The sequence below is a fragment of the Phyllobates terribilis genome, unplaced genomic scaffold, assembly GCF_046119375.1.
Source record: "Phyllobates terribilis strain yellow unplaced genomic scaffold, ASM4611937v1 Scaffold_11__3_contigs__length_659146591, whole genome shotgun sequence".
Taxonomy (NCBI): domain Eukaryota; kingdom Metazoa; phylum Chordata; class Amphibia; order Anura; family Dendrobatidae; genus Phyllobates; species Phyllobates terribilis.
The window spans coordinates 225,573,948-225,597,952 of record NW_027362771.1 but is presented as its reverse complement, the minus strand read 5'-3'; positions in this window follow the sequence as shown (position 1 = coordinate 225,597,952).

The following is a 24,005-nucleotide window of genomic DNA, read 5'->3' as shown; positions in this document are numbered from 1 at the left end:
CTGAGTGCTGTAACTGGTGGCTCCTTCTATTGTGGTTAGCGCTGAAGGAGCAGCGCCAATAGCGGCATAATCTGTGCCCAACTTCACCATAGTACCTGGAGTCTCTCACTTTATACAGGGAGGGATGCTCCTGGGTCTCTCACTTTACACTTGGAGGGATGCTCCTGGGTCTCTCACTTTACACTTGGAGGGATGCTCCTGGGTCTCTCACTTTACACTTAGAGGGATGCTCCTGGGTCTCTCACTTTACAATTGGAGGAATGCTCCTGGGTCTCTCACTTTACACTTAGAGGAATGCTCCTGGGTCTCTCACTTTACACTTGGAGGGATGCTCCTGGGTCTCTCACTTTACACTTGGAGGGATGCTCCTGAGTCTCTCACTTTACACAGGGAGGGATGCTCCTGGGTCTCTCACTTTACACAGGGAGGGATGCTCCTGAGTCTCTCACTTTACACAGGGAGGGATGCTCCTGGGTCTCTCACTTTACACAGGGAGGGATGCTCCTGGGTCTCTCACTTTACACTTAGAGGGATGCTCCTGAGTCTCTCACTTTACACTTAGAGGGATGCTCCTGAGTCTCTCACTTTACACAGGGAGGGATGCTCCTGGGTCTCTCACTTTACACTTAGAGGGATGCTCCTGAGTCTCTCACTTTACACAGGGAGGGATGCTCCTGGGTCTCTCACTTTACACTTAGAGGGATGCTCCTGAGTCTCTCACTTTACACAGGGAGGGATGCTCCTGGGTCTCTCACTTTACACTTAGAGGGATGCTCCTGAGTCTCTCACTTTACACAGGGAGGGATGCTCCTGGGTCTCTCACTTTACACTTAGAGGGATGCTCCTGAGTCTCTCACTTTACACTTGGAGGGATGCTCCTGGGTCTCTCACTTTACACAGGGAGGGATGCTCCTGGGTCTCTCACTTTACACTTAGAGGGATGCTCCTGAGTCTCTCACTTTACACAGGGAGGGATGCTCCTGGGTCTCTCACTTTACACTTAGAGGGATGCTCCTGAGTCTCTCACTTTACACAGGGAGGGATGCTCCTGGGTCTCTCACTTTACACTTGGAGGGATGCTCCAGGGTCTCTTAGTTTACACTTGGAGGGATGCTCCTGGGTCTCTTAGTTTACACTTGGAGGGATGCTCCTTGGTCTCCCACTTTACACTTGGAGGGATGCTCCTGAGTCTCTCACTTTACACAGGGAGGGATGCTCCTGGGTCTCTCACTTTACACTTGGAGGGATGCTCCAGGGTCTCTTAGTTTACACTTGGAGGGATGCTCCTGGGTCTCTTAGTTTACACTTGGAGGAATGCTCCTGGGTCTCTCACTTTACACTTGGAGGAATGCTCCTGGGTATCTCACTTTACGCTTGGAGGGATGCTCCAGGGTCTCTTAGTTTACACTTGGAGGGATGCTCCTAGGTCTCTCACTTTACACTTGGAGGAATGCTCCTGGGTCTCTCACTTTACACTTAGAGGGATGCTCCTGGGTCTCTCACTTTACACTTAGAGGGATGCTCCTGGGTCTCTCACTTTACACTTAGAGGGATGCTCCTGAGTCTCTCACTTTACACAGGGAGGGATGCTCCTGGGTCTCTCACTTTACACTTAGAGGGATGCTCCTGAGTCTCTCACTTTACACAGGGAGGGATGCTCCTGGGTCTCTCACTTTACACAGGGAGGGATGCTCCTGGGTCTCTCACTTTACACTTAGAGGGATGCTCCTGAGTCTCTCACTTTACACAGGGAGGGATGCTCCTGGGTCTCTCACTTTACACTTAGAGGGATGCTCCTGAGTCTCTCACTTTACACAGGGAGGGATGCTCCTGGGTCTCTCACTTTACACTTGGAGGGATGCTCCAGGGTCTCTTAGTTTACACTTGGAGGGATGCTCCTGGGTCTCTTAGTTTACACTTGGAGGGATGCTCCTGGGTCTCCCACTTTACACTTGGAGGGATGCTCCTGAGTCTCTCACTTTACACAGGGAGGGATGCTCCTGGGTCTCTCACTTTACACTTGGAGGGATGCTCCAGGGTCTCCTAGTTTACACTTGGAGGGATGCTCCTGGGTCTCTTAGTTTACACTTGGAGGGATGCTCCTGGGTCTCATAATTTACACTTGGAGGGATGCTCCTGGGTCTCTCAGTTTACACTTGGAGGGATGCTCCTGGGTCTCATAATTTACACTTGGAGGGATGCTCCTGGGTCTCTCAGTTTACACTTGGAGGGATGCTCCTGGGTCTCATAATTTACACTTGGAGGGATGCTCCTGCGTCTCTCACTTTACACTTGGAGGGATGCTCCTGGGTCTCTCTCTTTACACTTGGAGGGATGCTCCTGGGTCTCATAATTTACACTTGGAGGGATGCTCCTGGGTCTCATAGTTTACACTTGGAGGGATGCTCCCGGGTCTCTTACTTTACACTTGGAGTGATGCTCCTGAGTCTCATAGTTTACACTTGGAGGAATGCTCCTGGGTCTCTCACTTTATACTTGGAGGGATGCTCCTGGGTCTCTCACTTTACACTTGGAGGAATGCTCCTGGGTCTCTCACTTTATACAGGGAGGGATGCTCCTGGGTCTCTCACTTTACACTTGGAGGGATGCTCCAGGGTCTCTCACTTTACACTTGGAGGAATGCTCCAGGGTCTCTCACTTTACACTTGGAGGGATGCTCCAGGGTCTCTTAGTTTACACTTGGAGGGATGCTCCTCGGTCTCTCACTTTACACTTGGAGGGATGCTCCAGGGTCTCTCACTTTACACTTGGAGGGATGCTCCTGGGTCTCATAATTTACACTTGGAGGGATGCTCCAGGGTCTCTCACTTTACACTTGGAGGGATGCTCCAGGGTCTCTTAGTTTACACTTGGAGGGATGCTCCTGGGTCTCTCACTTTACACTTGGAGGGATGCTCCAGGGTCTCTCACTTTACACTTGGAGGCATGCTCCTGGGTCTCATAATTTACACTTGGAGGGATGCTCCAGGGTCTCTCACTTTACACTTGGAGGGATGCTCCAGGGTCTCTTAGTTTACACTTGGAGGGATGCTCCCAGGTCTCTCACTTTACACTTGGAGGGATGCTCCAGGGTCTCTTACTTTACACTTGGAGGGATGCTCCCGGGTCTCTCACTTTACACTTGGAGGGATGCTCCTGGGTCTCTCACTTTACACTTGGAGGGATGTTCCTGGGTCTCTTAGTTTACACTTGGAGGAATGCTCCTGGGTCTCTCACTTTACACTTGGAGGAATGCTCTTGGGTCTCTTAGTTTACACTTGTAGGGATGCTCCTGGGTCTCTCACTTTACACTTGGAGGGATGCTCCTGGGTCTCATAATTTACACTTGGAGCAATGCCCCTGGGTCTCATAATTTACAATTGGAGGGATGCTCCTGGGTCTCTTAGTTTACACTTGGAGGGATGCTCCTTGGTCTCTTTAGTTTACACTTGGAGGCATGCTCCCGGGTCTCTCACTTTACACTTGGAGGGATGCTCCTGGGTCTCTTAGTTTACACTTGGATGGATGCTCCTGGGTCTCTTAGTTTACACTTGGAGGAATGGTCCTGGGTCTCTTAGTTTACACTTGGGGAGATGCTCCTGGGTTTCTTAGTTTACTCTTGGAGGGATGCTCCTGGGTCTCTCACTTTATGCTTGGAGGAATGCTCCTGGGTCTCATAGTTTACACTTGGAGGAATGCTCCTGGGTCTCTTAGTTTACACTTGGAGGAATACTCCAGAGTCTCATAGTTTACACTTGGAGGAATGCTCCTGGGCATCTTAGTTTACACTTGGATGCTCCTGGGTCTCTCACCTTACACTTGGAGGGATGCTCCAGGGTCCCATAATTTACACTTGGAGGGATGCTCCTGGGTCTCTCACTTTACTCTTGGAGGGATGCTCCTGGGTCTCATAATTTACACTTGCAGGGATGCTCCTGGGTCTCTCACTTTACACTTGGAGGGATGCTCCTGGGTCTCTCACTTTACACTTAGAGGGATGCTCCTGAGTCTCTCACTTTACACAGGGAGGGATGCTCCTGGGTCTCTCACTTTACACTTAGAGGGATGCTCCTGGGTATCTCACTTTACACTTAGAGGGATGCTCCTGAGTCTCTCACTTTACACAGGGAGGGATGCTCCTGGGTCTCTCACTTTACACTTAGAGGGATGCTCCTGAGTCTCTCACTTTACACAGGGAGGGATGCTCCTGGGTCTCTCACTTTACACAGGGAGGGATGCTCCTGGGTCTCTCACTTTACACTTAGAGGGATGCTCCTGAGTCTCTCACTTTACACAGGGAGGGATGCTCCTGGGTCTCTCACTTTACACTTAGAGGGATGCTCCTGAGTCTCTCACTTTACACAGGGAGGGATGCTCCTGGGTCTCTCACTTTACACTTGGAGGGATGCTCCAGGGTCTCTTAGTTTACACTTGGAGGGATTCTCCTGGGTCTCTTAGTTTACACTTGGAGGGATGCTCCTGGGTCTCCCACTTTACACTTGGAGGGATGCTCCTGAGTCTCTCACTTTACACAGGGAGGGATGCTCCTGGGTCTCTCACTTTACACTTGGAGGGATGCTCCAGGGTCTCTTAGTTTACACTTGGAGGGATGCTCCTGGGTCTCTTAGTTTACACTTGGAGGAATGCTCCTGGGTCTCTCACTTTACACTTGGAGGAATGCTCCTGGGTCTCTCACTTTACACTTGGAGGGATGCTCCAGGGTCTCTTAGTTTACACTTGGAGGAATGCTCCTGGGTCTCTTAGTTTACACTTGGAGGAATGCTCCTGGGTCTCTCACTTTACACTTGGAGGAATGCTCCTGGGTATCTCACTTACACTTGGAGGGATGCTCCAGGGTCTCTTAGTTTACACTTGGAGGGATGCTCCTGGGTCTCTCACTTTACACTTGGAGGAATGTTCCTGGGTCTCTCACTTTACACTTGGATGAATGCTCCTGGGTCTCTCACTTTATACAGGGAGGGATGCTCCAGGGTCTCTCACTTTTCACTTGGAGGGATGCTCCAGGGTCTCTTAGTTTACACTTGGAGGGATGCTCCTGGGTCTCTCACTTTACATTTGGAGGGATGCTCCAGGGTCTCTCACTTTACACTTGGAGGGATGCTCCTGGGTCTCATAATTTACACTTGGATGGATGCTCCTGGGTCTCTCACTTTACACTTGGAGGAATGCTCCTGGGTCTCTCACTTTACACTTGGATGAATGCTCCTGGGTCTCTCACTATATACAGGGAGGGATGCTCCAGGGTCTCTCACTTTACACTTGGAGGGATGCTCCAGGGTCTCTTAGTTTACACTTGGAGGGATGCTCCTGGGTCTCTCAGTTTACACTTGGAGGGATGCTCCTGGTCTCATAATTTACACTTGGAGGGATGCTCCTGGGTCTCATAATTTACACTTGGAGGGATGCTCCTGCGTCTCTCACTTTACACTTGGAGGGATGCTCCTGGGTCTCTCACTTTACACTTGGAGGGATGCTCCTGGGTCTCTCTCTTTACACTTGGAGGGATGCTCCTGGGTCTCATAATTTACACTTGGAGGGATGCTCCTGGGTCTCATAGTTTACACTTGGAGGGATGCTCCCGGGTCTCTTAGTTTACACTTGGAGTGATGCTCCTGAGTCTCATAGTTTACACTTGGAGGAATGCTCCTGGGTCTCTCATTTTATACTTGGAGGGATGCTCCTGGGTCTCTCACTTTACACTTGGAGGAATGCTCCTGGGACTCTCACTTTATACAGGGAGGGATGCTCCTGGGTCTCTCACTTTACACTTGGAGGGATGCTCCAGGGTCTCTCACTTTACACTTGGAGGGATGCTCCAGGGTCTCTCACTTTACACTTGGAGGGATGCTCCAGGGTCTCTTAGTTTACACTTGGAGGGATGCTCCTCGGTCTCTCACATTACACTTGGAGGGATGCTCCAGGGTCTCTCACTTTACACTTGGAGGGATGCTCCTGGGTCTCATAGTTTACACTTGGAGGGATGCTCCAGGGTCTCTCACTTTACAGTTGGAGGGATGCTCCAGGGTCTCTTAGTTTACACTTGGAGGGATGCTCCAGGGTCTCTTAGTTTACACTTGGAGGGATGCTCCTGGGTCTCTCACTTTATGCTTGGAGGAATACTCCTGGGTCTCATAGTTTACACTTGGAGGAATGCTCCTGGGTCTCTTAGTTTACACTTGGAGGAATACTCCTGAGTCTCATAGTTTACACTTGGAGGAATGCTCCTGGGCATCTTAGTTTACACTTGGATGCTCCTGGGTCTCTCACTTTACACTTGGAGGGATGCTCCAGGGTCCCATAATTTACACTTGGAGGGATGCTCCTGGGTCTCTCACTTTACTCTTGGAGGGATGCTCCTGGGTCTCATAATTTACACTTGCAGGGATGCTCCTGGGTCTCTCACTTTACACTTGGAGGGATGCTCCTGGGTCTCTCACTTTATACTTGGAGGGATGCTCCTGAGTCTCATAGTTTACACTTGGAGGGATGCTCCTGGGTATCATAGTTTACACTTGGAGGGATGCTCCAGGGTCTCATAGTTTACACTTGGAGGAATGCTCCTGGGTCTCTTAGTTTACACTTGGAGGGATGCTCCTGAGTCTCATAGTTTACACTTGGAGGGATGCTCCTGGGTCTCTTAGTTTACACTTGGATGGATGCTCCTGGGTCTCTTAGTTTACACTTGGAGGAATGCTCCTGAGTCTCACTTTACACTTGGAGGGATGCTCCTGGGTCTCATAGTTTACACTTGGAGGAATGCTCCTGGGTCTCATAGTTTACACTTGAAGGGATGCTCCTGAGTCTCATAGTTTACACTTGGAGGAATGCTCCTGGGTCTCTTAGTTTACACTTGGAGGGATGCTCCTGAGTCTCATAGTTTACACTTGGAGGAATGCTCCTGGGTCTCTCACTTTACACTTGGAGGAATGCTCCTGGGTCTCTCACTTTATGCAGGGAGGGATGCTCCTGGGTCTCTCACTTTACACTTGGAGGGATGCTCCAGGGACTCTCACTTTACACAGGGAGGGATGCTCCTGGGTCTCTCACTTTACACTTGGAGGGATGCTCCAGGGTCTCTTAGTTTACACTTGGAGGGATGCTCCTGGGTCTCTCACTTTACACTTGGAGGGATGCTCCTAGGTCTCTCACTTTACACTTGGAGGGATGCTCCAGGGTCTCTCACTTTACACTTGGAGGGATGCTCCTGGGTCTCATAATTTACACTTGGAGGGATGCTCCAGGGTCTCTCACTTTACACTTGGAGGGATGCTCCAGGGTCTCTTAGTTTACACTTGGAGGGATGCTCCTGGGTCTCTCACTTTACACTTGGAGGGATGCTCCAGGGTCTCTCACTTTACACTTGGAGGGATGCTCCTGGGTCTCATAATTTACACTTGGAGGGATGCTCCAGGGTCTCTCACTTTACACTTGGAGGGATGCTCCTGGGTCTCTCACTTTACACTTGGAGGAATGCTCCTAGGTCTCTCACTTTACACTTAGAGGGAAGCTCCTGGGTCTCTCACTTTACACTTAGAGGGATGCTCCTGGGTCTCTCACTTTACACTTAGAGGGATGCTCCTGAGTCTCTCACTTTACACAGGGAGGGATGCTCCTGGGTCTCTCACTTTACACAGGGAGGGATGCTCCTGGGTCTCTCACTTTACACAGGGAGGGATGCTCCTGAGTCTCTCACTTTACACAGGGAGGGATGCTCCTGGGTCTCTCACTTTACACTTGGAGGGATGCTCCTGGGTCTCTCACTTTACACTTAGAGGGATGCTCCTGGGTCTCTCACTTTACACTTAGAGGGATGCTCCTGAGTCTCTCACTTTACACAGGGAGGGATGCTCCTGGGTCTCTCACTTTACACTTAGAGGAATGCTCCTGAGTCTCTCACTTTACACAGGGAGGGATGCTCCTGGGTCTCTCACTTTACACAGGGAGGGATGCTCCTGGGTCTCTCACTTTACACTTAGAGGGATGCTCTTGAGTCTCTCACTTTACACAGGGAGGGATGCTCCTGGGTCTCTCACTTTACACTTAGAGGGATGCTCCTGAGTCTCTCACTTTACACAGGGAGGGATGCTCCTGGGTCTCTCACTTTACACTTGGAGGGATGCTCCAGGGTCTCTTAGTTTACACTTGGAGGGATGCTCCTGGGTCTCTTAGTTTACACTTGGAGGGATGCTCCTGGGTCTCCCACTTTACACTTGGAGGGATGCTCCTGAGTCTCTCACTTTACACAGGGAGGGATGCTCCTGGGTCTCTCACTTTACACTTGGAGGGATGCTCCAGGGTCTCTTAGTTTACACTTGGAGGGATGCTCCTGGGTCTCTTAGTTTACACTTGGAGGAATGCTCCTGGGTCTCTCACTTTACACTTGGAGGAATGCTCCTGGGTCTCTCACTTTACACTTGGAGGGATGCTCCAAGGTCTCTTAGTTTACACTTGGAGGGATGCTCCTGGGTCTCTTAGTTTACACTTGGAGAAATGCTCCTGGGTCTCTCACTTTACACTTGGAGGAATGCTCCTGGGTATCTCACTTTACACTTGGAGGGATGCTCCAGGGTCTCTTAGTTTACACTTGGAGGGATGCTCCTGGGTCTCTCACTTTACACTTGGAGGAATGCTCCTGGGTCTCTCACTTTACACTTGGAGGAATGCTCCTGGGTCTCTCACTTTACACTTGGAGGAATGCTCCTGGGTCTCTCACTTTATACAGGGAGGGATGCTCCAGGGTCTCTCACTTTACACTTGGAGGGATGCTCCTGAGTCTCTCACTTTACACAGGGAGGGATGCTCCTGGGTCTCTCACTTTACACTTAGAGGGATGCTCCTGAGTCTCTCACTTTACACAGGGAGGGATGCTCCTGGGTCTCTCACTTTACACTTGGAGGGATGCTCCAGGGTCTCTTAGTTTACACTTGGAGGGATGCTCCTGGGTCTCTTAGTTTACACTTGGAGGGATGCTCCTGGGTCTCCCACTTTACACTTGGAGGGATGCTCCTGAGTCTCTCACTTTACACAGGGAGGGATGCTCCTGGGTCTCTCACTTTACACTTGGAGGGATGCTCCAGGGTCTCTTAGTTTACACTTGGAGGGATGCTCCTGCGTCTCTTAGTTTACACTTGGAGGAATGCTCCTGGGTCTCTCACTTTACACTTGGTGGAATGCTCCTGGGTCTCTCACTTTACACTTGGAGGGATGCTCCAGGGTCTCTTAGTTTACACTTGGAGGAATGCTCCTGGGTCTCTTAGTTTACACTTGGAGGAATGCTCCTGGGTATCTCACTTTACACTTGGAGGAATGCTCCTGGGTATCTCACTTTACACTTGGAGGGATGCTCCAGGGTCTCTTAGTTTACACTTGGAGGGATGCTCCTGGGTCTCTCACTTTACACTTGGAGGAATGCTCCTGGGTCTCTCACTTTACACTTGGATGAATGCTCCTGGGTCTCTCACTTTATACAGGGAGGGATGCTCCAGGGTCTCTCACTTTTCACTTGGAGGGATGCTCCAGGGTCTCTTAGTTTACACTTGGAGGGATGCTCCTGGGTCTCTCACTTTACATTTGGAGGGATGCTCCAGGGTCTCTCACTTTACACTTGGAGGGATGCTCCTGGGTCTCATAATTTACACTTGGATGGATGCTCCTGGGTCTCTCACTTTACACTTGGAGGAATGCTCCTGGGTCTCTCACTTTACACTTGGATGAATGCTCCTGGGTCTCTCACTATATACAGGGAGGGATGCTCCAGGGTCTCTCACTTTACACTTGGAGGGATGCTCCAGGGTCTCTTAGTTTACACTTGGAGGGATGCTCCTGGGTCTCTCAGTTTACACTTGGAGGGATGCTCCTGGTCTCATAATTTACACTTGGAGGGATGCTCCTGGGTCTCATAATTTACACTTGGAGGGATGCTCCTGCGTCTCTCACTTTACACTTGGAGGGATGCTCCTGGGTCTCTCACTTTATACAGGGAGGGATGCTCCTGGGTCTCTCACTTTACACTTGGAGGGATGCTCCAGGGTCTCTCACTTTACACTTGGAGGGATGCTCCAGGGTCTCTCACTTTACACTTGGAGGGATGCTCCTGGGTCTCATAGTATACACTTGGAGGGATGCTCCTCGGTCTCTCACATTACACTTGGAGGGATGCTCCAGGGTCTCTCACTTTACACTTGGAGGGATGCTCCTGGGTCTCATAGTATACACTTGGAGGGATGCTCCAGGGTCTCTCACTTTACACTTGGAGGGATGCTCCAGGGTCTCTTAGTTTACACTTGGAGGGATGCTCCTGGGTCTCTCACTTTATGCTTGGAGGAATGCTCCTGGGTCTCATAGTTTACACTTGGAGGAATGCTCCTGGGTCTCTTAGTTTACACTTGGAGGAATACTCCTGAGTCTCATAGTTTACACTTGGAGGAATGCTCCTGGGCATCTTAGTTTACACTTGGATGCTCCTGGGTCTCTCACTTTACACTTGGAGGGATGCTCCAGGGTCCCATAATTTACACTTGGAGGGATGCTCCTGGGTCTCTCACTTTACTCTTGGAGGGATGCTCCTGGGTCTCATAATTTACACTTGCAGGGATGCTCCTGGGTCTCTCACTTTACACTTGGAGGGATGCTCCTGGGTCTCTCACTTTATACTTGGAGGGATGCTCCTGAGTCTCATAGTTTACACTTGGAGGGATGCTCCTGGGTATCATAGTTTACACTTGGAGGGATGCTCCTGGGTATCATAGTTTACACTTGGAGGGATGCTCCAGGGTCTCATAGTTTACACTTGGAGGAATGCTCCTGGGTCTCTTAGTTTACACTTGGAGGGATGCTCCTGAGTCTCATAGTTTACACTTGGAGGGATGCTCCTGGGTCCCTTAGTTTACACTTGGATGGATGCTCCTGGGTCTCTTAGTTTACACTTGGAGGAATGCTCCTGAGTCTCACTTTACACTTGGAGGGATGCTCCTGGGTCTCATAGTTTACACTTGGAGGAATGCTCCTGGGTCTCATAGTTTACACTTGGAGGAATGCTCCTGGGTCTCTTAGTTTACACTTGGAGGGATGCTCCTGAGTCTCATAGTTTACACTTGGAGGAATGCTCCTGGGTCTCTCACTTTACACTTGGAGGAATGCTCCTGGGTCTCTCACTTTATGCAGGGAGGGATGCTCCTGGGTCTCTCACTTTACACTTGGAGGGATGCTCCAGGGACTCTCACTTTACACAGGGAGGGATGCTCCTGGGTCTCTCACTTTACACTTGGAGGGATGCTCCAGGGTCTCTTAGTTTACACTTGGAGGGATGCTCCTGGGTCTCTCACTTTACACTTGGAGGGATGCTCCTAGGTCTCTCACTTTACACTTGGAGGGATGCTCCAGGGTCTCTCACTTTACACTTGGAGGGATGCTCCTGGGTCTCATAATTTACACTTGGAGGGATGCTCCAGGGTCTCTCACTTTACACTTGGAGGGATGCTCCAGGGTCTCTTAGTTTACACTTGGAGGGATGCTCCTGGGTCTCTCACTTTACACTTGGAGGGATGCTCCTGGGTCTCTCACTTTACACTTGGAGGGATGCTCCAGGGTCTCTCACTTTACACTTGGAGGGATGCTCCTGGGTCTTATAATTTACACTTGAAGGGATGCTCCAGGGTCTCTCACTTTACACTTGGAGGGATGCTCCAGGGTCTCTCACTTTACACTTGGAGGGATGCTCCTGGGTCTCTCACTTTACACTTGGAGGGATGCTCCTGGGTCTCTCACTTTACACTTGGAGGGATGCTCCTGGGTCTCATAATTTACACTTGGAGGGATGCTCCAGGGTCTCTCACTTTACACTTGGAGGGATGCTCCTGGGTCTCTCACTTTACACTTGGAGGAATGCTCCTGGGTCTCTCACTTTACACTTAGAGGGATGCTCCTGGGTCTCTCACTTTACACTTAGAGGGATGCTCCTGGGTCTCTCACTTTACACTTAGAGGGATGCTCCTGAGTCTCTCACTTTACACAGGGAGGGATGCTCCTGGGTCTCTCACTTTACACAGGGAGGGATGCTCCTGGGTCTCTCACTTTACACAGGGAGGGATGCTCCTGAGTCTCTCACTTTACACAGGGAGGGATGCTCCTGGGTCTCTCACTTTACACTTGGAGGGATGCTCCTGGGTCTCTCACTTTACACTTAGAGGGATGCTCCTGGGTCTCTCACTTTACACTTAGAGGGATGCTCCTGAGTCTCTCACTTTACACAGGGAGGGATGCTCCTGGGTCTCTCACTTTACACTTAGAGGGATGCTCCTGAGTCTCTCACTTTACACAGGGAGGGATGCTCCTGGGTCTCTCACTTTACACAGGGAGGGATGCTCCTGGGTCTCTCACTTTACACTTAGAGGGATGCTCCTGAGTCTCTCACTTTACACAGGGAGGGATGCTCCTGGGTCTCTCACTTTACACTTAGAGGGATGCTCCTGAGTCTCTCACTTTACACAGGGAGGGATGCTCCTGGGTCTCTCACTTTACACTTGGAGGGATGCTCCAGGGTCTCTTAGTTTACACTTGGAGGGATGCTCCTGGGTCTCTTAGTTTACACTTGGAGGGATGCTCCTGAGTCTCCCACTTTACACTTGGAGGGATGCTCCTGAGTCTCTCACTTTACACAGGGAGGGATGCTCCTGGGTCTCTCACTTTACACTTGGAGGGATGCTCCCGGGTCTCTTAGTTTACACTTGGAGGGATGCTCCTGGGTCTCTTAGTTTACACTTGAAGGAATGCTCCTGGGTCTCTCACTTTACACTTGGAGGAATGCTCCTGGGTATCTCACTTTACACTTGGAGGGATGCTCCAGGGTCTCTTAGTTTACAATTGGAGGGATGCTCCTGGGTCTCTCACTTTAGACTTAGAGGGATGCTCCTGAGTCTCTCACTTTACACAGGGAGGGATGCTCCTGGGTCTCTCACTTTACACAGGGAGGGATGCTCCTGGGTCTCTCACTTTACACTTAGAGGGATGCTCCTGAGTCTCTCACTTTACACAGGGAGGGATGCTCCTGGGTCTCTCACTTTACACTTAGAGGGATGCTCCTGAGTCTCTCACTTTACACAGGGAGGGATGCTCCTGGGTCTCTCACTTTACACTTGGAGGGATGCTCCAGGGTCTCTTAGTTTACACTTGGAGGGATGCTCCTGGGTCTCTTAGTTTACACTTGGAGGGATGCTCCTGGGTCTCCCACTTTACACTTGGAGGGATGCTCCTGAGTCTCTCACTTTACACAGGGAGGGATGCTCCTGGGTCTCTCACTTTACACTTGGAGGGATGCTCCAAGGTCTCTTAGTTTACACTTGGAGGGATGCTCCTGGGTCTCTTAGTTTGCACTTGGAGGAATGCTCCTGGGTCTCTCACTTTACACTTGGAGGAATGCTCCTGGGTATCTCACTTTACACTTGGAGGGATGCTCCAGGGTCTCTTAGTTTACACTTGGAGGGATGCTCCTGGGTCTCTCACTTTACACTTGGAGGAATGCTCCTGGGTCTCTCACTTTACACTTGGAGGAATGCTCCTCGGTCTCTCACTTTATACAGGGAGGGATGCTCCAGGGTCTCTCACTTTACACTTGGAGGGATGCTCCAGGGTCTCTTAGTTTACACTTGGAGGGATGCTCCTGGGTCTCTCACTTTATACTTGGAGGGATGCTCCTGGGTCTCTCACTTTACACTTGGAGGAATGCTCCTGGGTCTCTCACTTTATACAGGGAGGGATGCTCCTGGGTCTCTCACTTTACACTTGGAGGGATGCTCCAGGGTCTCTCACTTTACACTTGGAGGAATGCTCCAGGGTCTCTCACTTTACACTTGGAGGGATGCTCCAGGGTCTCTTAGTTTACACTTGGAGGGATGCTCCTCGGTCTCTCACTTTACACTTGGAGGGATGCTCCAGGGTCTCTCACTTTACACTTGGAGGGATGCTCCTGGGTCTCATAATTTACACTTGGAGGGATGCTCCAGGGTCTCTCACTTTACACTTGGAGGGATGCTCCAGGGTCTCTTAGTTTACACTTGGAGGGATGCTCCTGGGTCTCTCACTTTACACTTGGAGAGATGCTCCAGGGTCTCTCACTTTACACTTGGAGGCATGCTCCTGGGTCTCATAATTTACACTTGGAGGGATGCTCCAGGGTCTCTCACTTTACACTTGGAGGGATGTTCCAGGGTCTCTTAGTTTACACTTGGAGGGATGCTCCCAGGTCTCTCACTTTACACTTGGAGGGATGCTCCTGGGTCTCTCACTTTACACTTGGAGGGATGCTCCTGGGTCTCTTAGTTTACACTTGGAGGAATGCTCCTGGGTCTCTCACTTTACACTTGGAGGGATGCTCCTGGTCTCATAATTTACACTTGGAGGGATGCTCCTGGGTCTCATAATTTACACTTGGAGGGATGCTCCTGCGTCTCTCACTTTACACTTGGAGGGATGCTCCTGGGTCTCTCACTTTACACTTGGAGGGATGCTCCTGGGTCTCTCTCTTTACACTTGGAGGGATGCTCCTGGGTCTCATAATTTACACTTGGAGGGATGCTCCTGGGTCTCATAGTTTACACTTGGAGGGATGCTCCCGGGTCTCTTAGTTTACACTTGGAGTGATGCTCCTGAGTCTCATAGTTTACACTTGGAGGAATGCTCCTGGGTCTCTCACTTTATACTTGGAGGGATGCTCCTGGGTCTCTCACTTTACACTTGGAGGAATGCTCCTGGGTCTCTCACTTTATACAGGGAGGGATGCTCCTGGGTCTCTCACTTTACACTTGGAGGGATGCTCCAGGGTCTCTCACTTTACACTTGGAGGAATGCTCCAGGGTCTCTCACTTTACACTTGGAGGGATGCTCCAGGGTCTCTTAGTTTACACTTGGAGGGATGCTCCTCGGTCTCTCACTTTACACTTGGAGGGATGCTCCAGGGTCTCTCACTTTACACTTGGAGGGATGCTCCTGGGTCTCATAATTTACACTTGGAGGGATGCTCCAGGGTCTCTCACTTTACACTTGGAGGGATGCTCCAGGGTCTCTTAGTTTACACTTGGAGGGATGCTCCTGGGTCTCTCACTTTACACTTGGAGGGATGCTCCAGGGTCTCTCACTTTACACTTGGAGGCATGCTCCTGGGTCTCATAATTTACACTTGGAGGGATGCTCCAGGGTCTCTCACTTTACACTTGGAGGGATGCTCCAGGGTCTCTTAGTTTACACTTGGAGGGATGCTCCCAGGTCTCTCACTTTACACTTGGAGGGATGCTCCTGGGTCTCTCACTTTACACTTGGAGGGATGCTCCTGGGTCTCTTAGTTTACACTTGGAGGAATGCTCCTGGGTCTCTCACTTTACACTTGGAGGAATGCTCTTGGGTCTCTTAGTTTACACTTGGAGGGATGCTCCTGGGTCTCTCACTTTACACTTGGAGGGATGCTCCTGGGTCTCATAATTTACACTTGGAGGAATGCCCCTGGGTCTCATAATTTACATTTGGAGGGATGCTCCTGGGTCTCTCACTTTACACTTAGAGGCATGCTCCAGGGTCTCTCACTTTACACTTGGAGGGATGCTCCCGGGTCTCTCACTTTACACTTGGAGGGATGCTCCTGGGTCTCTTAGTTTACACTTGGAGGGATGCTGTTATGCACACGCCCGGGCTGAGCGGCGTGTGCGTGTGATTGTAGTGATTCCACTGGACCATGAACCGGAGAGTGCCTGGAGGGGCGTGACTAAGTACCTGGCCGATCCGACCAAGATGGCACGACGGCATACGACGCCAGTGCACCAGGGAGAAACCGGGCAGAGGGACCAGGTGCTACTCCAGGTCAAACTCCGGACACGGGGGTTGACCCACACAGGGATTACTGGATCAGGCTGGTTAGGCTGGCGCACAGACTGGAGGGTATAGGCAGGCACGACTGGTATGCAGGCAGGCGGGTAAAGGCAAGTGCAGCTAGAGTGCAGACAGGGAGGCACTAGCAGGTAGGAACACAGGCGGGATAGGACCCAGTACACACTGGGACTCAGGAACAATACAGGTAGAGGGGTACAGGCAAGCACAGCTAGAGTGCAGACAGGGAGGCACTAGCAGGTAGGAACACAGGCGGGATAGGACCCAGTACACACTGGGACTCAGGAACAGGCAGGTTAGGCTGGCACAGACTGGTGGATATAAGCAAACACGGCAGGTATGCAGATGGGTGGATACAGGCGAGTATGCAGGCAGGGAGGTACTGGCCGAAAGGACGGGCTGGAGCACAGAAAGGTTAAGACCCAGTACAGACTGGGTCACAGAACCGCAGATGCGGTAGACAACCACAGCAGAGAGGGAACGCCCGAAGCGGTGGGCAAGAACAGAGCAGGACGGGGCTGCAGGAGCAGCGAGCACAAGCAGGGCAGGACAGGACTGCCGGAGCAGCGGGCAGAAGCAGGGCAGGACAGGACTGCCGGAGCAGCGGGCAGAAGCAGGGCAGGACAGGACTGCCGGAGCAGCGGGCAGAAGCAGGGCAGGACAGGACTGCCGGAGCAGCGGGCAGAAGCAGGGCAGGACAGGACTGCCGGAGCAGCGGGCAGAAGCAGGGCAGGACAGGACTGCCGGAGCAGCGGGCAGAAGCAGGGCAGGACAGGACTGCCGGAGCAGCGGGCAGAAGCAGGGCAGGACAGGACTGCAGGAGCAGCGGGCAGAAGCAGGACAGGACTGCCGGAGCAGTGGGCAGAAGCAGGGCAGGCTAGAACCGCAGGAGCGGTGAGCAAAGGAGTCAGAGCAGGCTAGGCTGAGTAGGGGGGACAGGGCTCTGTTCACACGGAACAGACAGGAAGGGAAAGGCAGAGCCAGACACCCACAGGGTACTAGCAGAGAAGTAGCGAGTGGACCACAAACTCACAAACGGAAGTACAGAGACAACAAGCAGGAGTTAGGTACAAGTTCAGACTCTGCAGAAAAAGGAAGGGAACGGACAGAGAGGCAAAACAGGTAAAGGATAGGAGAGAGTTCAGACTGGAACTGAGTGTACGGAGGAGACCGACACTGCAGCGGAATACAGGAGCGGGTCTGGGAATACGGCCCCCAGAGAGGCAGGACGAACAGGCAAGGTGCGTGTTCAGACAGGACAGACAAGATACAGGAGCAGGTCTAGGTAATCGGCCCCTAGAAGGCAGGAGGAACAGGCTAGGAGCGTGTTCAGACAGGTCAGACAAGATACAGGAACGGGTCTAGGTAATCGGCCCCTAGAAGGCAGGAGGAACAGGCTAGGAGCGTGTTCAGACAGGCATGGAAATACAGCCTCCAGGATAGGCAGACAAGAGAACACAGAACGGGACCTGGCACCTTCAGAGTGCAAGCACACACTGAATGAAACACTATGCTCAGGCAGGGATAGATGGGAGCAGCTGAGCTATATACCAGGTGACAGACAGCAATAGGCTGAGGACGCACAAGGGGTGTGACCCACAGCAGGTACAAAAAGCAGGAAGTGATCGGGCGCCGCCCTTAAGCAGCAGAAACAGACACAAACAGCATGGAGGGAAGCCAGAGAGACATTCTGGACAGGAGATCAAGTGCGCGCTCTTGCACAGTGGGAGATGGACCACTATGCAAGGACGCCGCCAGGTATGTTACAGTACCCCCCCCCTTACGCCCCCTCTTCTTCAGGCCTGCCAGAATCTTCCGCAGGGAATTCGAGGGCCAATTCTTCACTTCGAAGAGATCACTTCCCCTGTCCACCGGAAAAACTGGTCTCCTCTGGGTAGCTAGGATGCTAACTCCCATCCAGCCACCCTTAGCAACAGACGAAACGGGTGGAGTACCAGGAACAGCACACAAGGAAGTCTCTCTCCACATATTTTCAGGTGGCACCCCAGAGGGTACAGGAGACAACTGGAAGTCCTCCACCGGGTTGGAGGGGGACAGAGACTTGGGGGTAATCTCTGCTTCGAGGTACATCTTGTCAAGCTCACAGGAAGAAATAGACGGGTTATCAGGTACATAATGAGGAAAAGTCACTGTCTCTTTGTTTTCTGGTGGTACCCCGGAGGATTCAGGAAACAACTGGAGGTCCTCCGCCGGGTCAGAAGAGTGCAGAGGCTCAGAGAAAACATCTGCTTCAGAGTACACTAGGTCGGACTCACTGGACGAAGCAGGCGAGGTATCGGGTACCGAGTATAGGAAAGTCTCTGTCCATTCTCCACCAGGTGGCACCCCGAAGGGTTCTGGAGACAACTGGCGGTCCTCCGCCTGGTCAGAGGGGTGTAGAGACTCACGGGTAACCTCTGCTTCAGAGTACACTAGGTCGGACTCACTGGACGAAGCAAGCGAGGTATCAGATCCAGGATATAGGAAAGTCTCTGTCCATTTACCACCAGGTGGCACCCCGAAGGGTTCTGGAGACAACTGGAGGTCCTCCGCCTGGTCAGAGGAGTGTAGAGACTCGGGAGTAACCACTGCTTCAGAGTACACTAGGTTGGACTCACTGGACGAAGCGAGCGAGGTATCAGGTACAGAGTATAGGAGAGTCTCTGTCCTTTCGCTACCAGGTAGCACCCCGAAGGGTTCAGGAGACAACTGGAGGTCCTCCGCCTGGTCGGAGGGGTGTAGAGACTCGGGAGTAACCTCTGCTTCGGAGTACACTAGGTTGGACTCACTGGACGAAGCGAGCGAGGTATCAGGTACAGAGTATAGGAGAGTCTCTGTCCTTTCGCTACCAGGTAGCACCCCGAAGGGTTCAGGAGACAACTGGAGGTCCTCCGCCTGGTCGGAGGGGTGTAGAGACTCGGAGGTAACTACCACTTTGGGGTACCCATTGTCAGGCTCACAGGACGAAGCGGACAAAGTATCGAGTACCGGGTGTAGAGAATTCTCTCTCCATTTGTCATCGAGTGGTATCCCGGAGGATTCAGGAGGCAACAGGGGGTCCTCCGCCGGGTAGTAGAGGTGCACAGACTCTGAGGTAACCACAGCTTTGGAGCATCCTTGGACATGCACACCGGTTAAAGTGGGTGAAGCATCTGATGCCGGGTGCAGGAAGTTCTCCTGTGTGGAGTCTGGATGGGCAGAAGTCTCTTCGGGCAGGAGAACTGGTGCACTACCCACGCACATTACCCGTTGGGGCTTCTCCGGGATACAGGGAGATGAAGCTTCAGTAGGGACTTCAAGGTTGGGGTCAGGAGGTCTCAGGGAGGACAGACCCTGGCGTGACGGCTTGCCTCTACGTCTAGCACGTCTGGACTGCCTCTTGAGGTTGGGAGAAGTATTCCGGAAAGCGTAGTCACCCTGTGAGGATTCTGGGTGGGCAGTAGTCTCATTGGGCTGGAGGACTATTGCGCTACCCACACACATTACCCATTGGGGCTGCTCCGGGATATTGGGAAGTGAAGCTTCAGCAGGAGCCTCCGGGTTAGGATCATCGAAGACCATTAGAAAGGCCACCAGGAAGGCCATTAGGTCCAGGAGGATCGGATCCTGTGTTTCATATAGGGGGTTGATCCATTCCAAGGCATCACCCGCCAGGTAAGACATAATGAATGCCACCTTAACCCGATCGGTGGGAAAACATAGAGGGTAGAACTTGAAGTGTAGCATGCATTGCTCCACAAATGCACGACTTTGTCTAGGATCCCCATAATAACGTAGCGGATCCGCGGGAACGAGAGCAGATAGATCCATCTGGACGGGTGCGTAATTCGCCTGGAACTCAGCTAAAGGAAAAAAAAAATATTTATTTATTTATTTTAATGCATGTATTCGCTGGAAAACTTCTCAGAGAGCGAAGGCCGTGGGGCTCAACGGGAACCATGGCCTGAGCATGCTGTTATGCACACGCCCGGGCTGAGCGGCGTGTGCGTGTGATTGTAGTGATTCCACTGGACCATGAACCGGAGAGTGCCTGGAGGGGCGTGACTAAGTATCTGGCCGATCCGACCAAGATGGCACGACGGCATACGACGCCAGTGCACCAGGGAGAAACCGGGCAGAGGGACCAGGTGCTACTCCAGGTCAAACTCCGGACACGGGGGTTGACCCACACAGGGATTACTTGATCAGGCTGGTTAGGCTGGCGCACAGACTGGAGGGTATAGGCAGGCACGACTGGTATGCAGGCAGGCGGGTAAAGGCAAGTGCAGCTAGAGTGCAGACAGGGAGGCACTAGCAGGTAGGAACACAGGCGGGATAGGACCCAGTACACACTGGGACTCAGGAACAATACAGGTAGAGGGGTACAGGCAAGCACAGCTAGAGTGCAGACAGGGAGGCACTAGCAGGTAGGAACACAGGCGGGATAGGACCCAGTACACACTGGGACTCAGGAACAGGCAGGTTAGGCTGGCACAGACTGGTGGATATAAGCAAACACGGCAGGTATGCAGATGGGTGGATACAGGCGAGTATGCAGGCAGGGAGGTACTGGCCGAAAGGACGGGCTGGAGCACAGAAAGGTTAAGACCCAGTACAGACTGGGTCACAGAACCGCAGATGCGGTAGACAACCACAGCAGAGAGGGAACGCCCGAAGCGGTGGGCAAGAACAGAGCAGGACGGGGCTGCAGGAGCAGCGAGCACAAGCAGGGCAGGACAGGACTGCCGGAGCAGCGGGCAGAAGCAGGGCAGGACAGGACTGCCGGAGCAGCGGGCAGAAGCAGGGCAGGACAGGACTGCCGGAGCAGCGGGCAGAAGCAGGGCAGGACAGGACTGCCGGAGCAGCGGGCAGAAGCAGGGCAGGACAGGACTGCCGGATCAGCGGGCAGAAGCAGGGCAGGACAGGACTGCCGGAGCAGCGGGCAGAAGCAGGACAGGACTGCCGGAGCAGCGGGCAGAAGCAGGGCAGGACAGGACTGCCGGAGCAGCGGGCAGAAGCAGGGCAGGACAGGACTGCCGGAGCAGTGGGCAGAAGCAGGGCAGGCTAGAACCGCAGGAGCGGTGAGCAAAGGAGTCAGAGCAGGCTAGGCTGAGTAGGGGGGACAGGGCTCTGTTCACACGGAACAGACAGGAAGGGAAAGGCAGAGCCAGACACCCACAGGGTACTAGCAGAGAAGTAGCGAGTGGACCACAAACTCACAAACGGGAGTACAGAGACAACAAGCAGGAGTTAGGTACAAGTTCAGACTCTGCAGAAAAAGGAAGGGAACGGACAGAGAGGCAAAACAGGTAAAGGATAGGAGAGAGTTCAGACTGGAACTGAGTGTACGGAGGAGACCGACACTGCAGCGGAATACAGGAGCGGGTCTGGGAATACGGCCCCCAGAGAGGCAGGACGAACAGGCAAGGTGCGTGTTCAGACAGGACAGACAAGATACAGGAGCAGGTCTAGGTAATCGGCCCCTAGAAGGCAGGAGGAACAGGCTAGGAGCGTGTTCAGACAGGTCAGACAAGATACAGGAACGGGTCTAGGTAATCGGCCCCTAGAAGGCAGGAGGAACAGGCTAGGAGCGTGTTCAGACAGGCATGGAAATACAGCCTCCAGGATAGGCAGACAAGAGAACACAGAACGGGACCTGGCACCTTCAGAGTGCAAGCACACACTGAATGAAACACTATGCTCAGGCAGGGATAGATGGGAGCAGCTGAGCTATATACCAGGTGACAGACAGCAATAGGCTGAGGACGCACAAGGGGTGTGACCCACAGCAGGTACAAAAAGCAGGAAGTGATCGGGAGCCGCCCTTAAGCAGCAGAAACAGACACAAACAGACAGCATGGAGGGAAGCCAGAGAGACATTCTGGACAGGAGATCAAGTGCGCGCTCTTGCACAGTGGGAGATGGACCACTATGCAAGGACGCCGCCAGGTATGTTACAGATGCTCCTTGGTCTCTTTAGTTTACACTTGGAGGCATGCTCCCGGATCTCTCACTTTACACTTGGAGGGATGCTCCTGGGTCTCTTAGTTTACACTTGGATGGATGCTCCTGGGTCTCTTAGTTTACACTTGGAGGAATGCTCCTGGGTCTCTTAGTTTACACTTGGGGAGATGCTCCTGGGTTTCTTAGTTTACTCTTGGAGGGATGCTCCTGGGTCTGTCACTTTATGCTTGGAGGAATGCTCCTGGGTCTCATAGTTTACACTTGGAGGAATGCTCCTAGGTCTCTTAGTTTACACTTGGAGGAATACTCCTGAGTCTCATAGTTTACACTTGGAGGAATGCTCCTGGGCATCTTAGTTTACACTTGGATGCTCCTGGGTCTCTCACTTTACACTTGGAGGGATGCTCCAGGGTCCCATAATTTACACTTGGAGGGATGCTCCTGGGTCTCTCACTTTACTCTTGGAGGGATGCTCCTGGGTCTCATAATTTACACTTGCAGGGATGCTCCTGGGTCTCTCACTTTACACTTGGAGGGATGCTCCTGGGTCTCTCACTTTACACTTAGAGGGATGCTCCTGAGTCTCTCACTTTACACAGGGAGGGATGCTCCTGGGTCTCTCACTTTACACTTAGAGGGATGCTCCTGAGTCTCTCACTTTACACAGGGAGGGATGCTCCTGGGTCTCTCACTTTACACTTGGAGGGATGCTCCTGGGTCTCTCACTTTACACTTAGAGGGATGCTCCTGGGTCTCTCACTTTACACTTAGAGGGATGCTCCTGAGTCTCTCACTTTACACAGGGAGGGATGCTCCTGGGTCTCTCACTTTACACTTAGAGGGATGCTCCTGAGTCTCTCACTTTACACAGGGAGGGATGCTCCTGGGTCTCTCACTTTACACAGGGAGGGATGCTCCTGGGTCTCTCACTTTACACTTAGAGGGATGCTCCTGAGTCTCTCACTTTACACAGGGAGGCATGCTCCTGGGTCTCTCACTTTACACTTAGAGGGATGCTCCTGAGTCTCTCACTTTACACAGGGAGGGATGCTCCTGGGTCTCTCACTTTACACTTGGAGGGATGCTCCAGGGTCTCTTAGTTTACACTTGGAGGGATGCTCCTGGGTCTCTTAGTTTACACTTGGAGGGATGCTCCTGGGTCTCCCACTTTACACTTGGAGGGATGCTCCTGAGTCTCTCACTTTACACAGGGAGGGATGCTCCTGGGTCTCTCACTTTACACTTGGAGGGATGCTCCAGGGTCTCTTAGTTTACACTTGGAGGGATGCTCCTGGGTCTCTTAGTTTACACTTGGAGGAATGCTCCTGGGTCTCTCACTTTACACTTGGAGGAATGCTCCTGGGTCTCTCACTTTACACTTGGAGGGATGCTCCAGGGTCTCTTAGTTTACACTTGGAGGAATGCTCCTGGGTCTCTTAGTTTACACTTGGAGGAATGCTCCTGGGTCTCTCACTTTACACTTGGAGGAATGCTCCTGGGTATCTCACTTTACACTTGGAGGGATGCTTCAGGGTCTCTTAGTTTACACTTGGAGGGATGCTCCTGGGTCTCTCACTTTACACTTGGAGGAATGCTCCTGGGTCTCTCACTTTACACTTGGATGAATGCTCCTGGGTCTCTCACTTTATACAGGGAGGGATGCTCCAGGGTCTCTCACTTTTCACTTGGAGGGATGCTCCAGGGTCTCTTAGTTTACACTTGGAGGGATGCTCCTGGGTCTCTCACTTTACATTTGGAGGGATGCTCCAGGGTCTCTCACTTTACACTTGGAGGGATGCTCCTGGGTCTCATAATTTACACTTGGATGGATGCTCCTGGGTCTCTCACTTTACACTTGGAGGAATGCTCCTGGGTCTCTCACTTTACACTTGGATGAATGCTCCTGGGTCTCTCACTATATACAGGGAGGGATGCTCCAGGGTCTCTCACTTTACACTTGGAGGGATGCTCCAGGGTCTCTTAGTTTACACTTGGAGGGATGCTCCTGGGTCTCTCAGTTTACACTTGGAGGGATGCTCCTGGTCTCATAATTTACACTTGGAGGGATGCTCCTGGGTCTCATAATTTACACTTGGAGGGATGCTCCTGCGTCTCTCACTTTACACTTGGAGGGATGCTCCTGGATCTCTCACTTTACACTTGGAGGG